This window comes from Nerophis ophidion, linkage group LG14 (genome assembly GCF_033978795.1).
Source record: "Nerophis ophidion isolate RoL-2023_Sa linkage group LG14, RoL_Noph_v1.0, whole genome shotgun sequence".
Taxonomy (NCBI): domain Eukaryota; kingdom Metazoa; phylum Chordata; class Actinopteri; order Syngnathiformes; family Syngnathidae; genus Nerophis; species Nerophis ophidion.
The window spans coordinates 7,332,773-7,350,672 of NC_084624.1; the positions used below are offsets into that span (position 1 = coordinate 7,332,773).

The following is a 17,900-nucleotide window of genomic DNA, read 5'->3' on the forward strand; positions in this document are numbered from 1 at the left end:
GGTAATGTGGCCCCCAAAACACTTCTGGAGTTCAATATCCCTGGCTTGAACTAAGATATAAGGCCCCCGGTCTGTAGCTTTCTGGTAATGTGGCCCCCAAAACACTTCTGGAGTTCAATATCCCTGGCTTGAACTAAGATATAAGCCCCCCGGTCTGTAGCTTTCTGGTAATGTGGCCCCCAAAACACTTCTGGAGTTCAATATCCCTGGCTTACACTAAGATATAAGCCCCCCGGTCGTAGCTTTCTGGTAATGTGGCCCCCAAAACACTTCTGGAGTTCAATATCCCTGGCTTGAACTAAGATATACGCCCCCCGGTCTGTAGCTTTCTGGTAATGTGGCCCCCAAAACACTTCTGGAGTTCAATATCCCTGGCTTGAACTAAGATATAAGGCCCCCGGTCTGTAGCTTTCTGGTAATGTGGCCCCCAAAACACTTCTGGAGTTCAATATCCCTGGCTTGAACTAAGATATAAGCCCCCCGGTCTGTAGCTTTCTGGTAATGTGGCCCCCAAAACACTTCTGGAGTTCAATATCCCTGGCTTGAACTAAGATATAAGCCCCCCGGTCGTAGCTTTCTGGTAATGTGGCCCCCAAAACACTTCTGGAGTTCAATATCCCTGGCTTGAACTAAGATATAAGCCCCCCGGTCTGTAGCTTTCTGGTAATGTGGCCCCCAAAACACTTCTGGAGTTCAATATTCCTGGCTTGAACTAAGATATAAGCGCCCCGGTCGTAGCTTTCTGGTAATGTGGCCCCCAAAACACTTAAGGAGTTCAATATCCCTGGCTTACACTAAGATATAAGCCCCCCAGTCGTAGCTTTCTGGTAATGTGGACCCTAAAACACTTCAGGAGTTCAATATCCCTGGCTTGAACTAAGATATAAGGCCCCCCGGTCGTAGCTTTCTGGTAATGTGGCCCCCAAAACACTTCAGGAGTTCAATATCCCTGGCTTACACTAAGATATAAGCCCCCCAGTCGTAGTTTCTGGTAATGTGGCCCCCAAAACACTTCTGGAGTTCAATATTCCTGGCTCACACTAAGATATAAGCCCCCCAGTCGTAGTTTCTGGTAATGTGGCCCCCAAAACACTTCTGGAGTTCAATATTCCTGGCTTGAACTAAGATATAAGCCCCCCGGTCGTAGCTTTCTGGTAATGTGGCCCCCAAAACACTTCTGGAGTTCAATATCCCTGGCTTGAACTAAGATATAAGCCCCCCGGTCTGTAGCTTTCTGGTAATGTGGCCCCCAAAACACTTCTGGAGTTCAATATCCCTGGCTTGAACTAAGATATAAGCCCCCCGGTCTGTAGCTTTCTGGTAATGTGGCCCCCAAAACACTTCTGGAGTTCAATATCCCTGGCTTGAACTAAGATATAAGCCCCCCGGTCATAGCTTTCTGGTAATGTGGCCCCCAAAACACTTCAGGAGTTCAATATCCCTGTCTTGAACTAAGATATAAGCCCCCCGGTCGTAGCTTTCTGGTAATGTGGCCCCCAAAACACTTCAGGAGTTCAATATCCCTGGCTTGAACTAAGATATAAGCCCCCCGGTCATAGCTTTCTGGTAATGTGGCCCCCAAAACACTTCAGGAGTTCAATATCCCTGTCTTGAACTAAGATATAAGCCCCCCGGTCGTAGCTTTCTGGTAATGTGGCCCCCAAAACACTTCTGGAGTTCAATATCCCTGGCTTGAACTAAGATATAAGCCCCCCGGTCATAGCTTTCTGGTAATGTAGCCCCCAAAACACTTCAGGAGTTCAATATCCCTGGCTTGAACTAAGATATAAGCCCCCCGGTCGTAGCTTTCTGGTAATGTAGCCCCCAAAACACTTCAGGAGTTCAATATCCCTGGCTTGAACTAAGATATAAGCCCCCCGGTCGTAGCTTTCTGGTAATGTGGCCCCCAAAACACTTCTGGAGTTCAATATCCCTGGCTTACATTAAGATATAAGCCCCCCGGTCGTAGCTTTCTGGTAATGTGGCCCCCAAAACACTTCTGGAGTTCAATATCCCTGGCTTACACTAAGATATAAGCCCCCCGGTCGTAGCTTTCTGGTAATGTGGCCCCCAAAACACTTCTGGAGTTCAATATCCCTGGCTTGAACTAAGATATAAGCCCCCCGGTCTGTAGCTTTCTGGTAATGTGGCCCCCAAAACACTTCTGGAGTTCAATATCCCTGGCTTGAACTAAGATATAAGCCCCCCGGTCCGTAGCTTTCTGGTAATGTGGCCCCCAAAACACTTCTGGAGTTCAATATCCCTGGCTTGAACTAAGATATAAGCCCCCCGGTCCGTAGCTTTCTGGTAATGTGGCCCCCAAAACACTTCTGGAGTTCAATATCCCTGGCTTGAACCAAGATATAAGCCCCCCGGTCGTAGCTTTCTGGTAATGTGGCCCCCAAAACACTTCTGGAGTTCAATATCCCTGGCTTGAACTAAGATATAAGCCCCCCGGTCGTAGCTTTCTGGTAATGTGGCCCCCAAAACACTTCGTGAGTTCAATATCCCTGGCTTGAACTAAGATATAAGCCCCCCGGTCCGTAGCTTTCTGGTAATGTGGCCCCCAAAACACTTCTGGAGTTCAATATCCCTGGCTTGAACTAAGATATAAGCCCCCCGGTCGTAGCTTTCTGGTAATGTGGCCCCCAAAACACTTCTGGAGTTCAATATCCCTGGCTTACACTAAGATATAAGCCCCCCGGTCGTAGCTTTCTGGTAATGTGGCCCCCAAAACACTTCTGGAGTTCAATATCCCTGGCTTGAACTAAGATATAAGCCCCCCGGTCTGTAGCTTTCTGGTAATGTGGCCCCCAAAACACTTGAGTTGAATATCCCTGGCTTACACTAAGAACATCGGCCCCCAAGTCCGTAACTTTCTCATAAAGTGGCCCCCAAAACACTTCTAGAGTTGAATATACCTGGTTTCCACCAAGAACATCGGCCCCCCGGTCCGTAGTTGTCTGGAAATGTGGCCCCCAAAACACTTCTTGAGTTGACACACCACTGAGAAAGCTCCACTCTCCATGAAATGTTTTTACGTACTCTATCACCAAATACATGATTCAAGTATTCCCTTCATTCTGTCTAATCACTGCAGTAAAAAGACTGGAATGGCCTACTTCATTGTGTCCCATCTGCGTGCCAAAATCTTCTTAGGAATGTTGTGCCCGTTTATAAGGAAGCAAAAAAAAAAAAAAAAGCTTGCGTTTAAAGTGCCGTGACGACGACGACGCACCTGCTGTGTGAAAAGCTCCGTATGACTTATTGCCTTTGACCTTACAAGCTGAATGAAGGGTTTTCTTCGCCCATGGAGTGATGGAAACGACAGTCTGTACAGCCGGAAATGCACTGTAAATATGTAAGAAAGCGCATCATCACACGAAAGGAGTGTAAATGCCTCTTTTTGTGTCATGGAGGTTTTTTTAGTGGTTGTTTACTTCGCCCTATCAAGCGCCGTACAGCCGAGGGAGGATGTTTTTATTGACATTACACCGTGCATTGAGAGATAAGCACAACGTCATTCTTTTATTTTGAAATTCAAGAACATTCGTCAATAGTGTAAATAATCATCCGGTTTCCGGGCAGAGAGGACCGCAAGTGTGAGGGTTTGTTTTTTTTAATTTATTTTATTTTCACTTTTCCATGCCAATGGTGTGAATAAAATGTTTGTCAAGTATTTACGTGCTGACCGCGGCAGTTTCCGGTTGCAATTAGAGTAGAGTCGCCGGCGGACCGAACCGAGCCGTCATTATTTGCCTGACTTTTTGCAGTTTTGGAAAACACTGCTGTGATGACGCCCCAACGATCTTTGGAGTACTGCTAATAAATGGAAATATATAATTTACTGCTGACTCTGCGCCTATTTTTCCACCACTTCCGGTTCAGGCAGCCCTCCAGAGGAGAGTCTGCAGTACAAATACTTTCTCGGCCGTCAGAGGGAGCTCGACGCCGTCTGAGCCTGTCTGGCCTTTTTGAGCGCATGGACGTCAGACAGGAAGTCACGTGGGCGCCCAGGAATTGTCTGCACTTTTGTTCCTTTTGTGGTTTGATGCGTCCGAGCAGAAAAACTAATTTAAAATGAAGAGAAAGGGAGGAAAATGTGAGGTTTTGTGCTATGAAAACGCTTACAGTACAGTGCAAGATATAGCTAGAATAAAAATACTTAATTTTAATAAATAAGACATCCCAAATTAAGATATATTTGGAAATCAGCAGGACTTTAAATAAAGCATAAGTGTTTTGTTACAGAAAACAACTTGCATTTTTTTACTTTAAAGGCCTACTTAAATGATATTTTCTTATTTAAACGGGGTCCATTCTATGTGTCATACTTGATAATTTCACGATATTGCCATATTTTTGCTGAAAGGATTTAGTAGAGAACATCGATGATAAAGATCGTAACTTTTGGTCGCTAATAAAAAAGCCTTGCCTGTACCGGAAGTAGCAGACGATGTGCGCGTGACGTCACGGGTTGTGGAGCTCCTCACATCTGAACATTGATTACAATCATGGCCACCAGCAGCCAGAGCGATTCGGACCGAGAAAGCGACAATTTCCCCATTAATTTGAGCGAGGAGGAAAGATTCGTGGATGAGGAAAGTGAGAGTGAAGGACTTGAAAAAAAAAAACTAGACGGCAGAGCGAGTCAGATGTTATTAGACAAATTGCCATATTTTTGCTGAAATGATTTAGTAGAGAACATCAATGATAAAGTTTGCAACTTTTGGTCGCTAATAAAAAAGCCTTGCCTGTACCGGAAGTAGCAGGCGATGTGCGCGTGACGTCACGGGTTGTGGAGCTCCTCACATCTGAACATTCTTTACAATCATGGCCACCAGCAGCCAGAGCGATTCGAACCGAGAAAGCGACAATTTCCCCATTAATTTGAGCGAGGAGGAAATATTCGTGGATGAGGAAAGTGAGAGTGAAGGACAAGAAAAAGAAAAGAGGGCAGTGGGAGTGATTCAGATGTTATTAGACCCATTTACTAGGATAATTCTGGAAAATCCCTTATCTGCGTATTGTGTTACTAGATAGATAGATAGATAGTACTTTATTGATTCCTTCAGGAGAGTTCCTTCAGGAAAATTAAAATTCCAGCAGCAGTGTACAGAGTTGAGATCAATTTAAATAAAAGTAAATAATGGGGGTTTAAATGGAAACAAAATAGAGAAATATTACAATAAGAATAAAAACTAAAAAGCAACAATGGGAATAAAAATATAACAGTAAAATAAGAATATAACAAGACAAAGTAGGCAGTAGTGACCATGTTATGAAAACGTATTGCACTGTTATTGTTTTGCATCCCCTGTCATCCTAGTACCCCTCCTAGTACTCCTAGTACTAGTGTTTTAGTGAGATTATATGTGCGGAGGAGGCAAAAAGAGTCGCAGCTGCCTCTTTGACAGGTGCACGAGGAACGACGCAAGCTACGGTAAGAGCCGACTTATTATCACAATTTTCTCACCGAAACCTACCCGTTGACATGTGGTCGGGAACCATGTTCGCTTGACCGCTCTGATCCATAGTAAAGCTTCAAATTCGGGAATGTACACAAAGAAACACCAGCTGTGTTTGTGTTACTAAAGGCGGCCGCAATATACCGCTTCACACCTACAGCTTTCTTCTTTGACGTCTCCAATTTTCATTGAAAAAATTGCAAAAGATTCAGCAACACAGATGTACAACTTATAGCTGGGATCGGGCTGGAACAAAATGTCAGATACAATCCGTGAGGTCACGTGAACGCGTCATCATACCGACGTTTAAAACAGGATACTTTGCGCAACATTTAAAATTGCAATTTAGTAAACTAAAAAGGCCGTATTGTTATTATTTCATCATAAACTATCAGACTGCGTGGTCGCTAGTAGTGGCTTTTAGTAGGCCTTTAAGACTCCTGGTACGCCTACCTTCCGTTCAGTCTAGTTCCAAGTCTGAAATGCACATCAAAATTTGGGCTGTTTTACGATTTTTTTTATATATATGGAAGATTTAAAAAAAAAAAAAAAAAAAAAAGGGATGATAGTCTTTAAAATCCATCCATCCATCCATTTTCTACCGCTTATTCCCTTTCGGGGTCGCGGGGGGCGCTGGCGCCTATCTCAGCTACAATCGGGCCTTTAAAATATTGCCATAAAATATGATTTTGTGCTGATTTCCTTTTATGGATTTTATTTTTCTAGACACACACAAAAATCAAGTATATGTTCATCCAAAAATGTGTGATGTCAAGTGAACCGGAAGTAGTATTTTACATCATTCTATTTCCAATCCTGAAAGGCAAATCAAAAGACAAAATTAGGTCTTTAATTCGATTATTATATGCTGCAGATTTGAAAACAAACATAAAAGGGTTTATTTTCATTAAAATATTGCCGTAAAATTGAACCGGAAGCAATATTTCAGGTCTGTGTAACTTTCATTCATCATATTGCCAATTCTTAAATGCAAATAATTAAAAAAAACACATGTCCGGTACATTTTTTCCTATTTTCATTTCTGAAAGAAAAGTTGGACAACTATTTACTGAGACTCTTTAAAAAAAAAAGATAATAGCACTCCTGCTGAACAAAGATGTTAGCGTTATGCTAAAAACATGCTAAAGGTAAAGGAAAAGCTAAAATACTGCTTCCGGTTTAATTTGTCATCACACAGATAAACACACATTTTTGCATTTTGGATGAACATGAATTGAGGTGAAGTGAATTGAATTATATTTATATAGCGCTTTTCTCTAATGACTCAAAGCGCTTTACATAGTAAAAACCCAATATCTAAGTTACATTTAAACCAGTGTGGGTGGCACTGGGAGCAGGTGGGTAAAGTGTCTTGCCCAAGGACACAACGGCAGTGACTAGGACGGCGGAAGCGGGAATCGAACCTGCAACCCTCAAGTTGCTGGCACGGCCACTCTACCAACCGAGCTATACAGCCCAGAATTGGATTTTTGTGTCACAGGATGCAACCTGAGCAACAAATCCTGTCGTGAAATGTGCTCGCTCCTAAATGTTCCAAAGTTTATTAGAAGAAAATGGAAGAGTTTGGGAACAACAGCAACTCAGCCAGGAAGTGGTAGGCCATGGTAGCGCATAGTTCAAAGACTTTCTGCAAGGTCAGTTGCTACAGAGCCCCAAACTTCTCCAATTAGCCCACGTACAGTACGCAGAGAGCTTCATGGAATGGGCTTCCATGGCCGAGCGGCTGTATCCAAGCCATACATCACCAAGTCCAATACAAAGCGCGGGATGCAGTGGTGTAAAGCACGTCGCCTCTGGACTATTCCATTTGACAGTCTGATGGACCAGTCTGGGTTTGGAGGTAGCCAGGAGAACGCTACATTTCGGACTGCATTGTGCCGAGTGTGAAATTTGGTGGAGGAGGAATTATGATGTGGGGGGTTGCTGGCAGTGAAAATGTTGGCAATTCCATGCTCCCAACCTGGTGGGAAGAGTCTCTCTTCCTCTTCCAACATGACCGTGCACCAGTGCACAAAGCAGGGTGACGACGGTGTCTGGCGTGGATGAACTTGACTGGCCTGCACAGAGTCCTGACCTGAACCTGAAAGAACACCTTTTGGGATGAATTCGAACGGAGACTGTGAGCCAGGCCTTTAGTGTGTCTTTCGGAAGACGGATCGAATATTTCTATAGACACACTCGGCAACCTTGTGGACAGCCTTTTATCCCAGAAGAGCTGAAGCTGTAATAGCTGCAAAAGCTGATATTGAACCCTGTGGATTAGGAATGAATGAGGTAGACCTCCTGTACTTGCTCAATTGAAAAGTAGCAGAAAAAGTGTAAACCTGCCAAGGCCTAATAATAATATTATTATTGAACTACATTTTGACAAAATGTGTCATCGCCAAATTCTACCGTCTTTCTAAACACAGACTTCAGCATTTTCCCCTCCCATTAGAGCTGACTAAAATGATGGATGTGCGGTTTTCCGAGTGTGAGTCGGGCAGAAGTGTCCAGGAATGACATCACATTTGAAGAATTTTTTTTTTTTTAAATCACATTTTTCAAACATGCTAAGCTAACTTGAATCTTCAGTGATCGTGTCAAGTCTACTTTTTCACTGCCAAATACTCCCCGTCTAGACTTAAGACGACACTTTGAACGAGTAAAACATTCTGACAATGTTCCTGCGTGACGTTCTGACGATGAAATTAGTCGCCTCTTTTTCTAAGTTATATTTTGACAAGTAATAACCGGTTATTAATCATAATTAATCCACCCCACCCAAAAAATTATCAAATCCTTTGACAGCACTAACTTAAACACACACATAAAAACAGAAGGAAAATACGATGAAATATGCTCCCAAAAATCAGGTTTGTATTATACAGTGACGTATTTTCCGGACCGCAGGACGCACCGGATTAGATTAGAATAGAATAGAATGGAAAGTACTTTATTCAGCACCACAGTTAGCTCACAATAAACAATAAACACTGAGGTATTTTGTGAAAAATATAAATACAGTCTATTATACAGCATTATTCACATGTGAATAACATAAATACAGTCTATTATACAGCATTATTCACATGTGAATAACATAAATGCAGTCTATTATACAGCATTATTCACATGTGAATAATATAAATACAGTCTATTATACAAAATTATTCACATGTGAATAACATAAATGCAGTCTATTATACAGCATTATTCACATGTGAATAATATAAATACAGTCTATTATACAGCATTATTCACATGTGAATAATATAAATAGTCTATTATACAACAATTTCCACATGTGAATAACATCCATCCATTTTCTACCACTTTGTCCCTTTTAAATACAGTTTATAATACAGCATTATTCACATGTGAATAATATAAATATAGTTTTATTATTATTAATAGTATTATTTATTTATATTATTCATGTGTGAATACTATAAATATAGTCTATTATACAGCATTATTCACATGTGAATAATATAAATACAGTCTATTATACAGCATTATTCACATGTGAATAACATCCATCCATTTTCTACTGCTTTGTCCCTTTTAAATACAGTTTATAATACAGCATTATTCACATGTGAATAATATGAATAGTCTTATTATTTATTATTAATATTATTTATTTATATTATGTATGTGAATACTATAAATACAATCTATTATACAGCATTATTCACATGTGAATAATATAAATGCAGTCTATTATATAGACTGCATTTATATTATTTACGTGTGAATAAAATAAATAAAGTCTATTATACAGCATTATTCACATGTGAATAACAACCATCCATCCATCCATTTTCTACTGCTTTGTCCCTTTTAAATACAGTTTATAATACAGCAATATTCACATGTGAATAACATAAATACAGTCTATTATACAACATTATTCACATGTGAATAATATAGAGTCTATTGTACAACATTATTCACATGTGAGTAACATCCATTCATCCATTTTCTACCGCTTTGTCCCTTTTAAATACAGTTTATAATACAGCATTATTCACATGTGAATAATATACATATAGTCCTATTTATTATTAATATTATCATTTATCTATATTATTCATGTGTGAATAATATAAATGCAGTCTATTATACAGCATTATTCACGTGTGAATAACATCCATCCATCCATCCATCTATTTTCTACCGCTTTGTCCCTTTTAAATACAGTTTATAATACAGCATTATTCACATGTGAATAATACAAATATAGTCTTATTATTAATATTATTATTTGTTTATATCATTCATGTGTGAATACTATAAATACAGTCTATTATACAACATTATTCACATGTGAATAATATAAATACAGTCTATTATACAGCATTATTCACATGTGAATAATATAAATACAGTCTATTATACAGCATTACTCGCGTCCGTGGTTTTATGGGGCACAATTAAAATGAAACAATATATTCCTGTTTTTCAATCGTCAATAATGATATTCATTATTAATCAGGATTAGTTTGTTCAAAATTGTAGTTATGAGGGGCGTGGACGGGTACTAAACAGGTCTTTAAAGAAAGTGTATATACTTAATGTTTATATCAATAAGTTAAAGTTAAAATACACACACACACACTAGATGTGGCGAAATTATTCCCTGCATTTGACCCATCACCCTTGATCACCCCCTGGGAGGTGAGGGAGCAGTGAGCAGCATCAGTGCTCCCGCCCGGGAATGCAATTGTCTATAAAAATACTCGCGCAAGACTCCCTGGCGAAATTCCACACCGCTAACCTTTAAATTGATCGATCGACCAATCAAAGTTTAATTATACAACCCTAAATCACGAGTGTCTCAAAGGGCTGCACAAGCCACAACGACAACCTCGAATCAGATCCCAACTAAATTGATCAATCATATTAGCTCAGGAACATTTGTGATTCCTGGTTTGGCCCCCACAGAGCAGTTCTGAGGATGCGTACTTCTCAAATTTAGGTGTTGGTATAAAACTAATCTACCTAGCAACAAATTAATGTTACCTGGGTGTAGCAAAATGTAGCAATTTTCTGTGTTTTGTTGTTTGTATTTGAAAGGAGCGCATCATACTGAGTTAGACTGCATTTAGACAAGATGACAATGCAACAAAACGTCCATCCATCCATCCATCTTCTTCCGCTTATCCGAGGTCGGGTCGCGGGGGCAACAGCCTAAGCAGGGAAACCCAGACTTCCCTCTCCCCAGCCACTTCGTCCAGCTCTTCCCGGGGGATCCCGAGGCGTTTCCAGGCCAGCCGGGAGACATAGTCTTCCCAACGTGTCCTGGGTCTTCCCCGTGGCCTCCTACCGGTTGGACGTGCCCTAAACACCTCCATAGGGAGGCGTTCGGGTGGCATCCTGACCAGATGCCCGAACCACCTCATCTGGCTCCTCTCCATGTGAAGGAGCAGCGGCTTTACTTTGAGTTCCTCCCGGATCGCAGAGCTTCTCACCCTATCTCTAAGGGAGAGACCAGCACCTGGCGTAGGAAACTCGTGATCTTGTCCTTTCGGTCATAACCCAAAGCTCATGACCATAGGTGAGGATGGGAACGTAGCTCGACCGGTAAATTGAGAGCTTTGCCTTCCGGCTCAGCTCCTTCTTCACCACAACGGTCCGCATTACTGAAGACGCCGCACCGATCCGCCTGTCGATCTCACGATCCACTCTTCCCCCACTCGTGAACAAGACTCCTAGGTACTTGAACTCCTCCACTTGGGGCAGGGTCTCCTCCCCAACCCGGAGATGGATCTCCACCCTTTTCCGGGACAGAACCATGGACTCGGACTTGGAGGTGCTGATTCTCATTCCGGTCGCTTCACACTCGGCTGCGAACCGATCCAGTGTGAGCTGAAGATCCCAGTCAGATGAAGCCATCAGGACCACATCATCTGCAAAAAGCAGAGACCTAATCCTGCGGTTACCAAACCGGATCCCCTCAACGCCTTGACTGCGCCTAGAAATTCTGTCCATAAAAGTTATGAACAGAATGGGTGACAAAGGACAGCCTTGGCGGAGTCCAACCCTCACTGGAAATGTGTTCGACTTACTGCCGGCAATGCGGACCAAGCTCTGGCACTGATCATACAGGGTTTGGACTGCCACAATCAGACAGTCCGGTACCCCATACTCTCTGAGGACTTCCCGAGGGACACGCTCCAATGCCTTCTCCAAGTCCACAAAGCACATGTAGACTGGTTGGGCAAACTCCCATGGACCCTCAAGGACCCTGCCCAGAGTATAGAGCTGGTCCACAGTTCCACGGACCAGGACCACAACCACACTGTTCCTCCATAGCATATTCTGTATGCCTCACCATCCACTCTTCCCTCACTCAAGAACAAGACTCCCAGGTACTTGAACTCCTCCACTAGGGGAAAGATCTCCTCCCCAACCCGGAGATGGCATTCCACCCTTTTCCAGGCGAGAACCATGGACTCGGACATGGAGGTGCTGATTCTCATTCCGGTCGCTTCACACTCGGCTGCGAACTGATCCAGTGTGAGCTGAAGATCCCGGTCAGATGAAGCCATCAGGACCACATCATCTGCAAAAAGCAGAGACCTAATCCTGCGGTCACCAAACCGGAACCCCTCAACGCCTTGACTGCGCCTAGAAATTCTGTCCATAAAAGTTATGAACAGAATCGGTGACAAAGGACAGCCTTGGTGGAGTCCAACCCTCACTGGAAATGTGTTCGACTTACTGCCGGCAATGCGGACCAAGCTCTGGCACTGATCATACAGGGTTTGGACCGCCACAATCAGACAGTCCGGTACCCCATACTCTCTGAGGACTTCCCGAGGGACACGGTCCAATGCCTTCTCCAAGTCCACAAAGCACATGTAGACTGGTTGGACAAACTCCCATGCACCCTCAAGGACCCTGCCCAGATTATAGAGCTGGTCCACAGTTCCGCGGACCAGGACCACAACCACACTGTTCCTCCATAGCATATTCTGTATGCCTCACCATCCACTCTTCCCTCACTCAAGAACAAGACTCCCAGGTACTTGAACTCCTCCACTAGGGGAAAGATCTCCTCCCCAACCCGGACATGGCATTCCACCCTTTTCCGGGCGAGAACCATGGCCTCGGACTTGGAGGTGCTGATTCTCATTCCGGCAAAATGTCCCTCATGAAATAAAAATGGCTTATTTCATGGCCTCAAATCCTGCATCGCGAGGAAAAATAAATCAGGAATTTGTTCTTTTTGCAGCAAAAGGAAAAAGAAACAAGAGTCCACAATGAGATTTTTCCCCCTCTGGAAATGTTTGTGAGGGTGTCAGCAGGGGTGGTGTCGACTCCTGCTTGTCAACACCAATGATGGACTCTTGGTATTTTGGCACTTTTGTAGACCCGGATTGTGCTGAGTGACGCTGAGAAGAAACGTGGCCAAACTAACAATGTTTTCTTCCGTTTTGCTGATCAAAATATACAATAATATACAGAATATGCTATGGAGGAACAGTGGAGTTGTGGTCCTGGTCCGTGGAACTGTGCACCAGCTCTAGACTCTGGGCAGGGTCCTTGAGGGTGCATGGGAGTTTGTCCAACCAGTCTACATGTGCTTTGTGGACTTGGAGAAGGCATTGGACCATGTCCCTCGGGAAGTCCTCAGAGAGTATGGGGTACCGGACTGTCTGATTGTGGCAGTCCAAACCCTGTATGATCAGTGCCAGAGTTTGGTCCGCATTGCCGGCGGTAAGTCGACCTGTTTCCAGGGAGGGTTGGACTCCGCCAAGGCTGTCCTTTGTCACCCATTCTGTTCTTGGACAAAATTTCTAGGCGCAGTCAAGGTGTTGAGGGGATCCGGTTTGGTGGCTGTAGGATTAGGTCTCTGCTTTTTGCAGATGATGTGGTCCAAATGGCTTCAACTGGCCAGGATCTTCAGCTCTCACTGGATCGGTTCGCAGCAGAGTGTGAAGCGACTAGGATTGGAATAAGCACCTCCAAGTCCGAGTCCATGGTTCTCGCCCGGAAATGGGTGGAGTGCCATCTCCGGGTTGGGGAGGAGATCTTGCCCCAAGTGAAGGAGTTCAAGTACCTGGGAGTCTTGTTCTTGAGTGAGGGAAGAGTGGATGGTGAGGCATACAGAATATGCTATGGAGGAACAGTGGGGTTGTGGTCCTAGTCGTGGAACTGTGGACCAGCTCTAGACTCTGGGCAGGGTCCTTGAGGGTGCATGGGAGTTTGTCCAACCAGTCTACATGTGCTTTGTGGACTTGGAGAAGGCATTGGACCGTGTCCCTCGAGAAGTCCTCAGAGAGTATGGGGTACCGGACTGTCTGATTGTGGCAGTCCAAACCCTGTATGATCAGTGTCAGAGCTTAGTCCGCATTGCCGGCGGTAAGTCGGACCTGTTTCCAGTGAGGGTTGGACTGCGCCAAGGCTGCCCTTTGTCACCCATTCTGTTCTTGGACATAATTTCTAGGCGCAGTCAAGGCGTTGAGGGGTTCCGGTTTAGTGGCCACAGGATTAGGTCTCTGCTTTTTGCAGATGATGTGGTCCTGATGGCTTCATCTGGCCAGGATCTTCAGCTCTCACTGGATCGGTTCGCAGCAGAGTGTGAAGCGACTAGGATTGGAATCAGCACCGCCAAGTCCGAGTCCATGGTTCTCGCCCGGAAAAGGGTGGAGTGCCATCTCCGGGTTGGGGAGGAGATCTTGCCCCAAGTGAAGGAGTTCAAGTACCTGGGAGTCTTGTTCTCGAGTGAGGGAAGAGTGGATGGTGAGGCATACAGAATATGCTATGGAGGAACAGTGGGGTTGTGGTCCTGGTCGTGGAACTGTGGACCAGCTCTAGACTCTGGGCAGGGTCCTTGAGGGTGCATGGGAGTTTGTCCAACCAGTCTACATGTACTTTGTGGACTTGGAGAAGGCATTGGACCGTGTCCCTCGAGAAGTCCTCAGAGAGTATGGGGTACCGGACTGTCTGATTGTGGCAGTCCAAACCCTGTATGATCAGTGTCAGAGCTTAGTCCGCATTGCCGGCGGTAAGTCGGACCTGTTTCCAGTGAGGGTTGGACTGCGCCAAGGCTGCCCTTTGTCACCCATTCTGTTCTTGGACATAATTTCTAGGCGCAGTCAAGGCGTTGAGGGGTTCCGGTTTGGTGGCCACAGGATTAGGTCTCTGCTTTTTGCAGATGATGTGGTCCTGATGGCTTCATCTGGCCAGGATCTTCAGCTCTCACTGGATCGGTTCGCAGCAGAGTGTGAAGCGACTAGGATTGGAATCAGCACCGCCAAGTCCGAGTCCATGGTACGTCACCTTCAGACAGTTGACATGCAGTAAGTACAATACTTACAGTACAAACACTATTTAGGGCGCGGCAAAGGACTAGATTCGGCTTAAAGGCAATTGCTGTGTAGACTACTGCCATGTAGCATCTCGGAATTGCAAAATCTGCAACATAATACTTGCAAATGAGACTGGGAAAAAGTCAGTTGGACGTTAAATAAAGATTGTTTTATTCTTAAAGAATTTGCATTCATTAACACATGAAGAAGTAACGAATATTGTTCCCGCCATCAAGTTGGACTGAAGGCAGGACACCAATCGGAAGTCAGCTTTTTGCACAATAATGGCTTTATGTGGACTTATTCCTAGTGCATAATGTGTACACTGACTACTCTAATCAATCAATCAATGTTTATTTATATAGCCCCAAATCACAAATGTCTCAAAGGACTGCACAAATCATTACGACTACAACATCCTCGGAAGAACCCACAAAAGGGCAAGGAAAACTCACACCCAGTGGGCAGGGAGAATTCACATCCAGTGGGACGCCAGTGACAATGCTGACTATGAGAAACCTTGGAGAGGACCTCAGATGTGGGCAACCCCCCCCCCCTCTAGGGGACCGAAAGCAATGGATGTCGAGCGGGTCTAACATGATACTGTGGAAGTTCAATCCATAGTGGCTCCAACACAGCCGCGAGAGTTCAGTTCAAAGCGGATCCAAGACAGCAGCGAGATTCCCGTCCACAGGAGACCATCTCAAGCGGAGGCGGATCAGCAGCGTAGAGATGTCCCCAATCGATACAGGCGAGCGGTCCATCCTGGGTCCCGACGAGCGGTCCATCCTGGGTCTCGACTCTGGACAGCCAGTACTTCATCCATGGTCATCGGACCGGACCCCCTCCACAAGGGAGGGGGGGACATAGGAGAAAGAAAAGAAGCGGCAGATCAACTGGTCTAAAAAGGAGGTCTATTTAAAGGCTGGAGTATACAGATGAGTTTTAAGGTGAGACTTAAATGCTTCTACTGAGGTGGCATCTCGAACTGTTACCGGGAGGGCATTCCAGAGTACTGGAGCCCGAACGGAAAACGCTCTATAGCCCGCAGACTTTTTTTGGGCTCTAGGAATCACTAATAAGCCGGAGTCTTTTGAACGCAGATTTCTTGCCGAGACATATGGTACAATACAATCGGCAAGATAGGCTGGAGCTAGACCGTGTAGTATTTTATACTTAATTAGTAAAACCTTAAAGTCACATCTTAAGTGCACAGGAAGCCAGTGCAGGTGAGCCAGTACAGGCGTAATATGATCAAACTTTCTTGTTCTTGTCAAAAGTCTAGCAGCCGCATTTTGTACCAACTGTAATCTTTTAATGCTAGACATGGGGAGACCCGAAAATAATACGTTACAGTAATCAAGACGAGGCGTAACAAACGCATGGATAATGATCTCGGCGTCTTTAGTGGAGCGAATTTTAGCGATATTACGGAGATGAAAGAAGGCCGTTTTAGTAACGCTTTTAATGTGTGACTCAAAGGAGAGAGTCGGGTGGAAGATAATACCCAGATTTTTTACCAAGTCACCTTGTTTAATTATTTGGTTGTCAAATGTTAAAGTTGTATTATTAAATAGAGGTCGGTGTCTAGCAGGACCGATAATCAGCATTTCCGTTTTTTTGGCGTTAAGTTGCAAAAAGTTAGCGGACATCCATTGTTTAATTTCATTAAGACACGCTTTCAACTGACTACAGTCCGGCGTGTTGGTCAGCTTTAGGGGCATGTACTCTAAAATACTCTTCATTCAAGTTGAATGTGTTGTCTCTTGGGAAGACAAACTAAAACAAATGGCCGCTGTAACGTATTGTTGAGGGTATTTAAATATGCGTAACATCGGGCCAGAGATGATGAAGGCATCAGGAATTACGAGGCAGACCTCAAGTGGTCAGGCAAGAGGAAAAAGGGGGGAAAAAAAGGCACTTGGTGAGTGAGGGGAGCCAGAAAGAACGAGGGTGGAAATATTTTTTAAAAAAGAATAACAACAATCTGGAAAATGTCTTGGGCAGGCTGAACGGAAGAGTTATTACAAGACCAAAAGAGACGAGCCAGCAGAAAGTCTTGCCCTTCGACTTGTTTTGGAGGATTACAAGCATTTTTAAATTGATATGGACAATGTTGTCCTCAGACACTCGTCTATTGTGAGCACACTTCAGTGTTTGGAGAGTCAAATCACTCACTCTGCATGTTCAAGCCTTGTTCTACAACACCCTTATTTTTAGTAGTAACCAGCAGCGTGGTCCCCATATCAATAATTTGGTACAGGAACCTAAATGTATATAATACTTTAAAAAACAAAAAAGGGAACTACAAAAAAATGTCAATATTGGCTCTATAAATCTTACAAGACAATAAACATACCGTACGGACGAGAGAGCGAGCGAGACTGACGGACGGACGGAAGAGACAACGGCTGAAAAGCACCGAGAGACTTTGCACGTTTGCAAAAAATAAACTGTCTAAAACTCTGAAAAGGAGCGGTGGTGTCAGTGATTGGTGGTCCCAAAACCTCCACAGGGACTCTACAGGAACAATACTAGTCCTGTTTTTTGGTTAAGTAAAACTTGACCAAAAGTAAGTTTCTGCAATGGAAGTACAAACCCCGTTTCCATATGAGTTGGGAAATGGTGTTAAATGTAAATATAAACGGAATAAAATGAATTGCAAATCATTTTCAACCCATATTCAGTTGAATATGCTACAAAGACAACATATTTGATGTTCAAACTGATAAACTTTTTTTTTCTTTGGCAAATAATCATTAACTTTAGAATTTGATGCTAGCAACACGTGACAAAGAAGTCGGGAAAGGTGGCAATAAACACTGATCAAGTTGAGGAATGCTCATCAAACACTTATTTGGAACATCCCACAGGTGTGCAGGCTAATTGGGAACAGGTGGGTGCCGTGATTGGGTATAAAAACAGCTTCCCCCAAAAAATGCTCAGTCTTTCACAAGAAAGGATGGGGCGAGGTACACCCCTTTGTCCACAACTGCGTGAGCAAATAGTCAAACAGTTTAAGAACAACGTTTCTCAAAGTAAAAATGCAAGAAATTTAGTGATTTCAACATCTACGCTCCATAATATCATCAAAAGGTTCAGAGAATCT

General features: G+C 43.8%; 1 long non-coding RNA gene across 1 annotated transcript in view; it reads right to left on the reverse strand.

Annotated features, from left to right (window-relative positions):
- The window catches only part of LOC133568043 (uncharacterized), a 216,129-nt gene that overhangs the window by 130,076 nt on the left and 68,153 nt on the right, over window positions 1–17,900 (reverse strand). The window lies entirely within an intron of this gene.